The sequence below is a fragment of the Streptopelia decaocto genome (assembly GCF_964273445.1).
Source record: "Streptopelia decaocto genome assembly, chromosome: 2".
NCBI lineage: Eukaryota > Metazoa > Chordata > Aves > Columbiformes > Columbidae > Streptopelia > Streptopelia decaocto.
The window spans coordinates 110,717,983-110,731,449 of NC_138655.1; the positions used below are offsets into that span (position 1 = coordinate 110,717,983).

Here is a 13,467-nt window from a genome sequence, read left to right on the forward strand (position 1 = left end):
TCTGCAGGAGTGGGACTTCAGCAGCTCTTCTAGTTATAGTGCTGTGCATTCGAACTGCACTCAAAGTAATAATATTCTCCTTTAAAACAGGGTGTGTTCACAAGAAAATAAAATGGGAAGAGATTTCTAATCTTTATATTCCACAGCATGGATCAGAGTGGTGGAGTTGAAAGACGCTCAACAGTAAAGATGCCTAGAGTGGAAAAAAAATGGAAGGAAAGAGTGCTCAGCAAAATACCTCAACAACTGTGGTGCACCAGATGAATATAAAAAGCCAGAGCTGTTTTATAAAAACTGTATGGTTTTAATGACAAAAATATGTTAAAATTTTCACTGCCTTTCAGTGCATGGGTTTGGAAACAGAGTGCAAGCGGGTCACTATCAACAGGCTCTTTGAGTTAAAATGCAGCCATATATTACAGCAGCTTTATATCATTTTATATTAGCAGAGACAAACCGCTTAATCCCACGAGCCAACTTAGAAATATATAAAAGGCTATAGCAAGGTAGAACAAGGAAAAGCTAAAAAGTACGATTTTTAAAAGATTTTGAAGTCTTCCAAACTCCCAGCCTGGTATAATGGGTCATCATCTATCTACACAGAAGGATTAGCAAAGTACTTGATCCATTATAAAAAAGATAAAACATCGCTTTCTTTTACTGAAAACTCTACACTCCTAATGGGGTGAAATAGCAGGGTAAATGGTAGACAATTAAATGGGATCTGCTCTTCAGAATGTATTAAATGTATGAACAGTAACACTAAGCATGTAGACAGGACTTGCTGAACCATATGCACTTCCTTTCCTCCAATCTTGGTCCCAGATTTTGTAAAACCATGCTCTTGCTTCTGCTTTAAGTACTTTTCCAATGACTACAGCACAGATAACACTGATCTACCTGCAATGGAAGAAAAAATACTCCTCAGCAGGATCTCCCTGTGTAAATCAATCAATAAGTATTTTTAATTTTGTAAAAGAGAGTCCTGTGCCTACCACATAGACACATCCAAACTGCCTATGTGATAAAAATACCAATGCTTTGTCTGCAGAGCCTGTTAAAGAGCAGGAATTTTTTCAATAAATGCACTTAGTGTCTCCTTATAGATAAGCTACGAAAGCTGCAGTTCAGATTAGGAGATAACACCCGATCCACTTTTTGCAAAGAAATGCATAAAAAACCCTAAGAAAGTCAGGAATGTAGTGACTTAAAAACACACAATGCTTTTCAACTACAAAGAAAAATGAGGGCAGTAATAAGCATTACCAAAATCTTTAAAAGACGATGCATGTTTTGATGTTTGTTTCACCACAGAGGAGATCCTGGTAGAATTAATACAACATTGGTGGGTGACAGAAGCAGCGGTGTGTTAAAGCCATGACATGACGACTGAACATCTCTAAGAAACATTTCTAACAAGCTTTAGCACATGCAACAGATTATTGCTCCTCTGAGACCTCCCTCAGCTTTTTTCCACCGGAGGTGTATTTAGAATGTATCTGTCAGATCTGCACCACGCTTGGTCATCCCAACCATACCCTAGCAAAGCTGGGGATAGCAAAGGTCTGTCATTTGTTAGAGGTCAGTCACCCCTGATGCTCCAGGGAGCGGCAGCAGACACCTCCTTTCATCTCTCTCTTGCCACAGCATAACGTATATAACTTGTATATATCACAGACAGTCTTGGATTATAACTAGACTACAGACATATGTCTGAGCTGTTGAAATGAAAACTGTACAGAATCTCTTCGTAGAACACAGGGGTATCATCTAACACAGTTAGAAAAGAGCCAAGGACAATTTTTTTTTCTGCCCTGCATTCCACGCACTAACTTTAATTGATCTGCAGTGGACTTACAGGTGCCTCTGGTGACTAAAAATCAATCCTAAGTAGTCTGGTTTATCTCAAAGACTCACCTCTTCTCCTATATACCACTGTGGCACCATCTGAACGGGACAGACTTGTGCTGGCAGTCAGCCCTAGAAGGCTGCACGAACAAACCAAAGGGCAGTCACATATGTCTGTAACTCTCCCTCATTCAAAACCTATCAGAGCTGGAGCCTGACGCCTGCAGAACGTGGTATAAAACACACTTCTTTGTTCAGGCTTTTTTATTAACCGTAAGTGTTGGAATCCCCTCAGCAATTAATTTCCTGGCTGGTAATCCCTTGGCTCTGATCCACGAGGAGAAAGTGGCTGCACTGGAGGAAGGTGTGCAAGGCACATGCTCCAGTTTTGCCAAATGAAGTGGCCTCCTGATTTAAATGACAGCGGCCAAGCCTGAAAACTTATTTGCCCTGCATAATGTAGTGAGCTAAGATCACTGTTAAATATTCTTTAAACCAAGTGTAATGTGGCAAATGGCCAAATACTGCAGGTAGGGTTTTCTTGATTATCTGTGATAATATTGGAAATGGTTTGTGCACATAAAAGATATGTAAAAACTATGCCAACAGTAGTGGGATACAGAAATACACATTGTATGAGAACCAGCACTGATAACCATTTAAAGGATAAAACCTTTATTTTACTAACTTTGTGAAAAATTACACTAACAAATAAAATAAAATCACATACCCACAGTGTATTAAGCTTCTATAGTCTCATCTCTCATATAGAAATAGCAAACACTTTTTGTAGTCCTGCCTAGTACTCATAACTGGAAAAACAATCTACAATGCACAGTCCAGAGCTACAGGAATGCCTCCACCTAGCAGCCAGGCCAGGAGGGCTTGATCAGTTTTGAAATATATGTTGTTTAAGTCTTCTGAGACAAAGGGACAGAGAAGCTGTGTGGGCACAATTCCTGTAAGTGGTCAAACTCTGGAAAACATTTTGACTAAGTTTGCTTTAGTTTTAGACAAAGGCTTTCACAGGAGGAAGAAAGTTGGTACTGTGCTTACATGTGCTGTGAAGAGAACAGTGAGATATCCTCTTTTTAATTAACTCAGCCTAAAGTGATGCAGTCTCAACTGAAGCACTCCAATCCTGGATTCCTCAAACTAGGAAGCATCAGAGCTAAATAAATACAGAAAACGCACTTGTCCTTCACAATCCGGAATGCTAAAAGCACCGCACAATAACATATTGGCTCTCTCTGGATGCATCCCCTTTCCGCATCGTCCTGACACGGAGGGTCTAACCACGGGTGTACCTTAAACAATGATCATAAATAAAACCGTGCTGAGGGAATAATGGAAGGAAAAAATGGACAGTAGTAATTTTAGGTACAAGTACTTATGGAGCAAGCTCTTGCCCTTACTGAAAACACTCTGAAAAAGGTCCCTGAATTCAAGAGGTGTTGCCCTCATCTGGCAGAAATCATTGCTGGGGTAAGGTGCTAACTAGAAGCTAAGTTGTTCTTCTCTCTGAGAATTCAGTGAGTTCCTACCTGCTGCTGTGCTGCTGCTGTTCTTTCTTTTAGCGCTTTCTTGACACATGTAGGAGAGGATAAAAGCCTAATGGGTGCGAGTGTCAGCACAATATAAATTACTGCAAGGAAAAACTTGATGCATGGCTTGGGATCTGAAAGAGGAATGTCCACCATTGTTTGTGATTATGGATCACATCACAATCTAATAGCAATTTTTATTTAATCAATAATTTCCATGCTGAACAGACAGCCCTGTTACAGAGAATCGACAAGCAGGTACTGATAGCGACAAGGCTTGTTATTAATCTTTACCCTGCCAAGATATCAACCAAACTACTGTAAAAAAGCACCACCAAGATGGATTTAGAAGTAGGTCTTTCTTTTTCTTTATTTTCTGTCTCTCTTTTTCTTTCTCCTCTTTCTTTTTCTTTCTGCCTTTCTTCATTTGCCTTTCTTTTCATTTTTAGCTACACAGCCCCATTACCCTTTTCCTTTTCCAGGTATGTAATGTTTTATATACTTTATATTCTAAGTTTATTTTAAAAACCTGGGGCTTGAATTACACAAAAAGGCAATTCATATTAAGCAATTTCACAAATCAGTGGGACCTAGCCCAGTGCTCAGTGTTAGCCATTATAGGCTAATAAATCATACTTTCTCTTTGAGATGTCAATCGCCAAAGTGCTTTGTAAAAATGTTGGCATCTGTAATTCAGCGAAGCCTTTTCATCTTGAAATAAGATGCTCCAGACTGATAACAAGAATAATCCTCTCTTGATCAAAAAAAAAATCTGCATTTTACCAATTAAAGCTGCTGCCAGAAGCCAAACGGAGCAGCACTGAGACTCCACTGTAGTTTATCTCTGCTAAACACAAGGAGGGATACAGTTAGAGCTTTGTTTCATTTTCAGCTTGACTACTTTATCTCACGGAGAACTGCAGCATCTCAGCCCTGCGATACACGTAAGAATGGTATATGCAGACCTCATACCTACGGTGCAAGCCACCAGAGAACCCACTCCTGACAAAACCACCACCCATTCATTTTATAGATTAGGCACCTGACACCTTGAAGAAAAGTCACGCTCACACAAAAGTTTAAGCACTGGAAAACACTAACTTTTTTCACCACAATAAAAGGCTCACCTGCCTTTTTTTTTTCTTCTTCTTCTTTTAAGAGGTCACACAAACAAATGAGACTGCTAAAATGAATCCACGCAGCCCAGCACTCTCCAAGCCAAATGCAGAAACTGCACTTTTGCCTGTATTTAGCTTGCCTGTCCCTCCCCCTGCCTTCATTCATGCATGTTGACTGCTGATCTGCCACCTCCTGTCTGAGAAAAAGCACTTCCACCACATGTGGTAGCTGGGCCTGCACTCTTAGATTTCTGTTCTTCGAGGCATCCTGTTTCTATGGGCAAACCATTTGTGTACAACATGGGCAGTTACAAAGGAGAACATGGCACTTGTGATAAAGATATGAAGATGGGCCGTACTATGGATAAAATTCTATTCATCTGGACGTGACAAAGGCAGGGCAGAGACACGTTACACCAAAAAAAGGACTCCAGAATGTCCAAGGTAGATCTTCCACTAGTTCACCATAATAAGACAGGCTACATAACAGCAAAACACTTAGCAGTAGCAAGGCAGGAAAAAGCTGCAGAGAAATCGCAGCTCTGTCCAGGCAAACTCACTTCATACCGGTCCAATGGTCAGGACTGAATGGTACCTGGAGTCAACGCACAAACTCAACCTTCCTTGCAGCTCAGGGGCAGCAAAAGCAGCAGGTAGAGACTTCTCTTTTCTCTCTTCTCCATGATTTACCAACAAGAGTCAGGAGTCCAGCTGTTTGCAGCTTTACTTCTGCCTACACCGTCATCTCTCAGGCGGCATGGGCTACCTTGGGACCTGTCTGGCAGCTTCTTATCCTACACTTCTCCTCCCATGAAGCACCACTAACCTAGAAGAGTTCGCTAGCTGAACTGTCAGGCAAAATAAACACTTTAAATAAGTATGCATGTCCACAAAACACCTGAGAAGTGCTTTATGACCACGAGCAGAGGCCGAACACTGCTCCCTGTCATGCCCAGCCCTCTCCATCCAAGTGCCTGCTTGTCCCAGTTTCACTCTAAATGGATAAAGTAACTTCCTGGAGCCCAGGAGGAGTACCGTTCATCCTTACCCACAACAGTGAAAAAGAACCGCTATTTAAATGACATGTCATCGTTTAGCAACCTCTTTCAGGGACACCAATTCACAGACAATGACTTTGGCAACTGGTAAGCAGCAGCCATAGCAGCATCAGACCAACAACAGGTTTTCCTAATGCTGTGAAAGAAATGCTAATTACAGAGGAATTAAAATTTTAAAATGATTACATTTCTCTCTCTCTCTAAATCCTCTCTTAATACTTCACAGATTAGGGTGGATTTATTTTTTTGTAAACCTTTCTCTATCCAAAAAAAAAAAAAATCCCCACTTTATATTTTTTTCCCCCTTCTCCTCTGTGATTCATCAAAGGCCAGACTCTGGGCAGGGGAACTGCAATGTGCTTGTGTAGTGGAGTGCTTAAGGGGACCAGAGCCAAAGCACAGCTGGCCTTTGGGTCAAGCCCAGAGTCAATAAGATCTCTTCAGAAGGCAGCAGTGCCGACTTTTAACACCGCTGGAAGGCAGAGGCCATCACGGTGGCTGGCGCGGAGCACGGATGTGCTGGGGAGGCAAACAGGGGCCGTGCCAGACCCCGAGGGCTGCTGAGGCTACAGAACAGCAGTGGGGTCCGTCTGCGGTTACTTAACCTTAAAACCCGACAGCACTTACATGGTTACCTTTGATGGGGGGTTAAAGACTTGCTTCATTTAAACAAGTCTGTGTCATGTAGACATAAGAAACCAAGAGAGAACGAGCATGCACTCAGGGGCACAGAACTGCTTATCAGCTTTCCTACGGTATGTAATAAATTGCTGGCCCATAAACGATGCTGCCATTCTGGCATAGTTCAAAACTATGGGTTCAGCAGCCTATAATCAAGCACAGTAAGGCAGTGTCTTAATTATAACTCAACCTCTAAACAGGCAGTGAGGAAGAGATCTCAAAATCCAAAAACTTCTGGACAGATGATCCTCATGATTACTTGCTAAAATCTCTCCTTCCTCTCTCTCCTCCCCCTTGTTCCCTCACAGTTACAGGGGTCAAATACACTGAGGGGATGCACAAACTGGAAAAAACCTTTCCATCGCACTTGTTTGCCTTCAGAACAACTCCCTGCCTTCTCCACATTGTCTCAATCTTCAGCCCAAGCCTTAGGCTTGTCTCACTTGAAGAATGATTTCTTTCATCTACAGCACTGCTTTTCCAAATATGGATTAGGGTACAGACCCCACTGAATAAAAAAATAAAATAAGATGAAACAGAATAAAACAACCAACAAAAACCCCTGCGCTGTTTTACGTAAAACATTCTCCTTTTGTCAGGAAAAAAATGATTGCTATAATGGATTTCATGTTCTTATCTATTCCTTACTCTTTTCAATTTAAAGGAAACATTTCTGAACCTTTCAGTGCAGTGGCTGTCACTGCCACGCACAAGACTGTGAACGGGCTGAAACCTCTCTGTGTTACTGCACTAGAGTCAAATAAAACTACAATGAAAATGCACTGAAAACTGCGTCTGTATAGAAGAATTAAAAATTAAGTAAAACCCTGCACATATTTGGAGATGCATGCAAACTGGGATGTGTGATTACACTCCTTTGGGACTATGAAGGGGCTTGCTTCATGTAGCTAGGACATCACCTGCATCATGACTAGTTGCAAGCACACCTCCAGCACCCAGAGCACAGGGGATAATCTACCTTTTGAGGCAGCTCTGTGTAATTTCCACCTTTCAGGTGTAGATGCCTACCCACACAGCTGCGAGTAGCCCCCTGTCAGCTCTGTCAGCCTCAGGCTGTTTGCTCATGGGGCAGTTTCTGCTCCTGCAAGTGGTGGGCAATGTGCGACTCCTGTGGTCATTTACAGCTCTACCACTGCAGCTGTTACTCTGGGGAAATGCTCTAATGTGGTTTATTCTCCTGTTGCAGTTGGTTAGTTTTTTTTAGAGAAATCAATCTCTCTCCAGTCCTTACCTACCACTCTCCTATGGGACAGGAGCTGAGGATGAAGCCACGGGCCAAAGGCAGCATGGTAGCAGAGGGAATAAGACTTTCAAAAGTCTATTGCCTTCGAGTGTGCTTATTTCTGGGTACCCAAAATGACCCAGTACAAAGGAGTCCAGTCTTTCAGAGGGCAGCGTGCTCCTCACCTCTCGATCAGATATGTTCTATGTTTTGAGGTGCACATCATTGATTAAGGCACCTCATATCATAACAGATGCTGCAAAACCAGAGCTGAGGCAGGCTGTGGACGCAGCCCAGCTTTTAGATGGGTCTCCATGAATCACTGGCCAACTTCTGTCAGTCAGAGCTGAAGCTACCCTCTTCTATATGAGTGGAGGGCAAAAACAAGTCAGGGAACTCCACATAATGGTTCTTCTGTGTATATTCGGTGCCGCACAGTCACCTTGGAAACACGCAGGTACCTGAGAAACACAAGTTACTTCCCCTTGGTGCAATAAGGGGGGGTGTTGGAGTGTTACAGCAGCTACCCCCGGGGATTGCCGGGGGAACACTCCAGTCACCAGAGCTTTTCAAGCGGGCAGGAAGACCTCAGCAAATTAAATCCTGAACGTAAGCCATCGCTGTCAGTTTAGGGCTTTTTTATCTCATCTAATCAAATATAACAACAATGAGAGAATTTTATTGCTCTACAATTAAGAAGAAAACAGTAACGAAAAATAGCTCTACAGTTCTTCAAGCATGTTTTTGAATAAAAAATAATTATCATCAAGGCTACACAGCAAGGGGGATGAGAAATAGGCAGCACTGCGTTTTTCTGATTGCTGTTGTATTAATATTTAACAATAACTTCAGTCATTTCCTTGAAGGTTAATTTTCTTAAACAAACTTTTATCTTTAGTGTCTAAACCTTTTTGCAATATTTTATTCTTAAACTGATTTCTGGAGGAAAAAGACAAACTGCAACAAAAAGCAGATTTATAAAAATATACAATATCTTATTAGCTTCTGGGCGCTCAAGTGCATTTATCACATATTTAAAACAAACTTGAGCTCAGCTAAGCCCAATTATAATATCTCGCTGGGCAGAGAAATTAATTGAACAGCTGAATGATAAAGACCCCAGCAGCAAACCGAGGCTTTCAAATAAATAAGATTTTTTTTTTTAAGAAGAAGGAAAGAGATCTATGACACACATGTGCAAACAGTAATGTAAGCGACCTTTTCAGGAGTGCAAGGCACTATAAATAAAACTACCTGGCAGGTGAACGCAGTGGTGGCTCTAATGTGGGTCTCCAGCTTTGTGATTTGCTAATGTGCAACACACGCACCCCTTTTGCACCATGTTCAAATAACCCTGGGATCCCAGCATTGCAGCTCAGCGACTGAACCAGAAAAAGGGCAGAACTTGTCAGGATTTAAGAGCTTTCAGCAAAAGCCTTCAATTGCAGCCAGAACCCTATTCCATAGAAGGATATCAATTATAGATAGTGACTTGCTTTAGCAGGGCAGTCGGTACTGTCAGACGCTAGATAGACAACCATGAAGAATCATGAATCTTTCTATTAACTGTAAGGAGGGGGGGGGAGGGTGGATAGGTGCTATAAATAAGGCAGAGCAACTGAATGGTTTAACACCTTGGCTTTTGGTGTATGTATCATGAAAATTTAACCATGCTGAATTCTAAGTGGCACATATCACTTGAACATAAGAGCTCCCGCACCAAAATCATTGCAGTGTCAGACCTTTCTGGGTGGGTCAATAACGATTCTTTTATGTAGCTTTTTAGTTATATATTCATAGCAGCTCAGGTTCTGTTCATAAATTGAGTCAAAAAACATTGCTCCTTGGGGCCTAAGCACAGTTTCACTAGTGTCCACAATTTACACTAATAACAGCAGGATTTTGCTACAGGAAGTAATGCAGAAAAATGCCATCAAATGCTTACTATTGTGCCCAAGATTGTAATTTCTGCTCTAAAGCTATACTACATACTCAGACACAGACATGTTCATATTTACTGTTTCATATACGCTAAATCACACAACATTGTGTAATGCAGATACTGCTGTAATCTGATTCATCCACAGTTGATTTGAAAGTAAATCAGGTATCATCATTCTCCAAAAGACAATAAAGCTATCTTCATGTGAAAGAAAGTCCGGAATACACACAAATTCATATTTACTTCTTCTGAAACACATGCATACATGTTTATGTATAAACCCTCTACATGTCTACATGATGGAAGTAATGATATCTATAGTGTGAACTACATGCATTGTGTATTGCTCAGGAGAGCTCCACTCAATCTGCCATCACTAGAATTCATGCTGTACCTAATCCTTTAGGAAACAAAACAAACATCCAGAAACATACTCCTATCTTCCCCTAAACACCACAGTTCTTCTAAAATTCCAGTCCTTTCGGATGCAGGCTTGGATAACAGTTTGTTCTGTGCCATCGGAGATTTGGGGTATGATATCTTACTGTTACATATCACTCCAAATAGTACTTTATTTCCCTGAAAAAGGGGGAGAAAACCCCATGTTCATTATAAGACTTACTCCTAGCCTGCATAGATCCTGAAAATTTAACCTGATCAGGTTGTACAAGAACGCATGGTTTAGAGTTGTACAGGTGAAAGAACGAATACTTTCAAGTCAAATATACCAATGCATTTTCCTTCATAGTGAATATATGCTACATACCATGTGCTCAATGAAGTGGGTGACAGGGAAGGGGTTTCCTGCAATCAATCCTTTGTAAATGTCTACATAGCTCACTGTTTGTTTCACTACACAGTTCACTTGACTACCCATAGAATGGGCAAGCAGACATGTGCACAAAATATGATGTAGGGCCCACCTTACTTCTGAACATGACTGTAGCACCCTGCTCATGCTAATTGTCCCTGCTGAGTGTCAGGGAACACAGGTATGCTGACACGTTATATGGATGAGTCTTGCTCGGGCAATTTAAGCCTTTATTGCCTTTATCTATGCCAGTTGCCCCTGCCTTGGTGATTACTAGCCACAGTAGTGTCAACAAAAGAGGATGGTTATCTATACTTTTGATGTCCTGGGTGACAGTCCAGTACTTTACTTCAAAGCCCGCTTCAGGCTGGGCTGGAGCAACCGAGGCTCTGCTGAGCCTGCCAGTGGGCTGGGAGCCACCTGTGGAGCAGCAGCACATGCAGCCAGGAGAGGCAATGCAGCAGAGCTCTGCTGTAGGATTTGAAGGCTAATATCTATTATCCTTCAAAGCCCTGACCCTGTTGGGAAGCATAGCATGATCCCAGCTACATGCCTACCTGTATATGAGCTAGCTCGGGTGCCTCCAGACAGCATCGAAGAGCCCCAGGTACGTGGCCCCCGAGTCGCAGGGTGAAGACCTTGTGCCCATATCGGGGCTGTTCCTCCTCTGGAGTTTGAGCAGTGTCTATGCATGACAGGACTCTGGGCTTGACAAGGCCTCCAGCTGCTACTGCACTGTCAATATTACTGAATAAAGGATGTACCCATACCACAAAGACACATGCTCTCTCTGTGCCTAGTACAGGCACACATGTGCACATGCCAAGTCAGGAACTCATTCAGTCCAAAGATGCTGAGGTAAGCGCAGTTATGGCGATTTCTATCTACTCAGACTTACTCAGGAGTATTTGGGTAGGAAATGGACATGAGCCACATCAGTGGGGAGGTTTTCAAGGGCCAAACCGCAGCTCAGGGACTTAATGCTTTCTGCTGGGGTCACACGCCTAAGCAAAACCAAAACTGTCCTCCCATGAAGCCCTACCGAGACCTGGACTTCATTTCTGGCCATCAGAGGGCTCGGGCAATCAATGGCAGACAAAATGTGGGGGAGAGAGACCAGGATGAAGTGCCATACTTTCAAACAGAGTTAGATGTCTAAAGCTCTTTACAATTCTGGACAGAAATAACTTGAGTACCCACAGCAGGGCTCTGTCAAAGCAGCAAAAGAAATCACAAACCAGAGCCCCATCACTGAGTCACACTGACTCTTGCAGCGTGATTTGCACTACTTGAAGGTGATGGTTGCGATGATGATTTTATTGTCCTCAGGGTATCAAGTCAGGACTTGGACCTCATAATCTTAAATAGCATCATACCATATCTGAATCCTGAGCTCTGCCAAAAATAACTCCTTGTATCACAGAAACATTTTCTATCAGCCTTCTTTATGTCTAGAGAAACCCATTTCACATGTTGCCATCATGAAGAAACATAAGAAATGTACTTTTTTCAGAGCAGTCTTGCTATTGACCCTTACACTACAGATCTTTATAGTACAAAAAACAAACCAGAAACAACAAATGCATTTTAAAAACAAAACAAAACAAAACAAAATCTATCACACTGTCAATGTAATTCACCTGAAACTACAAAACATTAGCCATTAGCTAACAGGCATGGTGGAATTCAATCAAATTTTATGTTTAAAACTTAAAAAATCCCCTCTTTCTTTCTTTCACTACCAAGGGCACCTTTATTCTGAATTTCCATTTTATTTCATATATTTTGGTATAAATTATTTGTCATCATCACTGGAATTATTTCTGAATATTGAAAAAGGTTTGCCAGGCATCATAAAGCTTTGCAATTACTAGCAGATATAAAGACTGCCTGTGCAGAGCCTCAGATGATGTCGATTGGTCTGTGTGCATGGAATCAATTGCAAGACCGACATTTGATCTTCGTAATGCGTCCAAGCCTTTGCAGCAACCGTACATATCGCGTTTCGACCCCCAAAGATATTATGACACTGAAGGAGTCTCTTTTCACATTTCACCTTGGCCTATTAAAATATTATGGTGTTTTTCAAGCAATATGTGTCCAAAGGATTCTTTAAAAATGTCACATTTTTGCCATTATTTTATTTTATGATAGTCTTTCATTTATTATTATCATTATTCTTACTGTTACTGCTATTACCTAATAATAACATGAATCTGAAAATACATCCTGACGAATAACTGCAACACCAATCGTCTCTCACACTCCAGGAATTAGAGCCTGGCATTGCTTTACTGAAGTCAGCTTTGCAGCATCAGTTTACCATTTTGGATTGTGCTTGGAAATACATGGGTTTTTTTAAAATTTATTTTGGGTGGAAAAGTACATTTTTAAACAAGCTATTTCGGTAGTATTGGCCACATTATGCGACAGATTTTGCATGATCTCCAGGTAAGTATTCAACAGTTTTCTACAATAAATAGGATGCTTACACACTGATCATTTGTGGAAGATGCTCCTCTCTAATCTGTACCATGAATTCCTTTTTTTTTTCTTTAGAGTACTTAGATATGTTCTATAATGCTAGTAATCAAGAGAGATACTGCTAGCTAAAGAGGTTGGAAATGGGGGAAGGATTGTACTTGCTAGGTTACATTCTAGATTTTGATAATTCATTTTCTAGCTTACAATACTACAAAAGAGTAAAAATAATTTATTTTGGAGAAGTGGTAGAGACAAAGAAAAAACAAGACTAATATTTGCTGTAGCATAAATAAGACCATAAAGTTCGCTTTTGCTAAAAAGACTAAAATAACTCAGTTTACATGTATTTAGCCAAATAATCCCCTCCAGTTTATACACAACAGTAAATTGATACCAAAACCCCCCTTAGGGAAGGGGAAGAATTCCCATTGCCCATTTCTACTCTTTCAGTCCCTTTTGGGAGAAAAAAATCAAACTTGGTTAAAGGTTAATAATAATTCATGTCCAGCTTACTATTACTCAATAACTATCAAAGTCTCTAACTCAAAATAGCGTTTGCTGGCTTACAGGATCAGAGCCATTACAACCTCTATTGAAGACTTTATTGAATTTTACACGAAGCTTTAGCTGACTGAACAGGTCAAGCACTGTGGCTCTGAGTTTTCTTTATTCTCAGAAACTCGTAAACCCTTCTCTAGTTTGCAGTGCTGTTAGCTAAGAAACTTGACTCAGCACAGG

The 13,467-nt window shown here is 41.2% G+C and overlaps 1 protein-coding gene across 1 annotated transcript in view; it reads right to left on the reverse strand.

The window, feature by feature from the left end:
- The window catches only part of GLI3 (GLI family zinc finger 3), a 216,176-nt gene that overhangs the window by 26,222 nt on the left and 176,487 nt on the right, over nt 1-13,467 (reverse strand). The gene's annotated exons all lie outside the window — the stretch shown is intronic.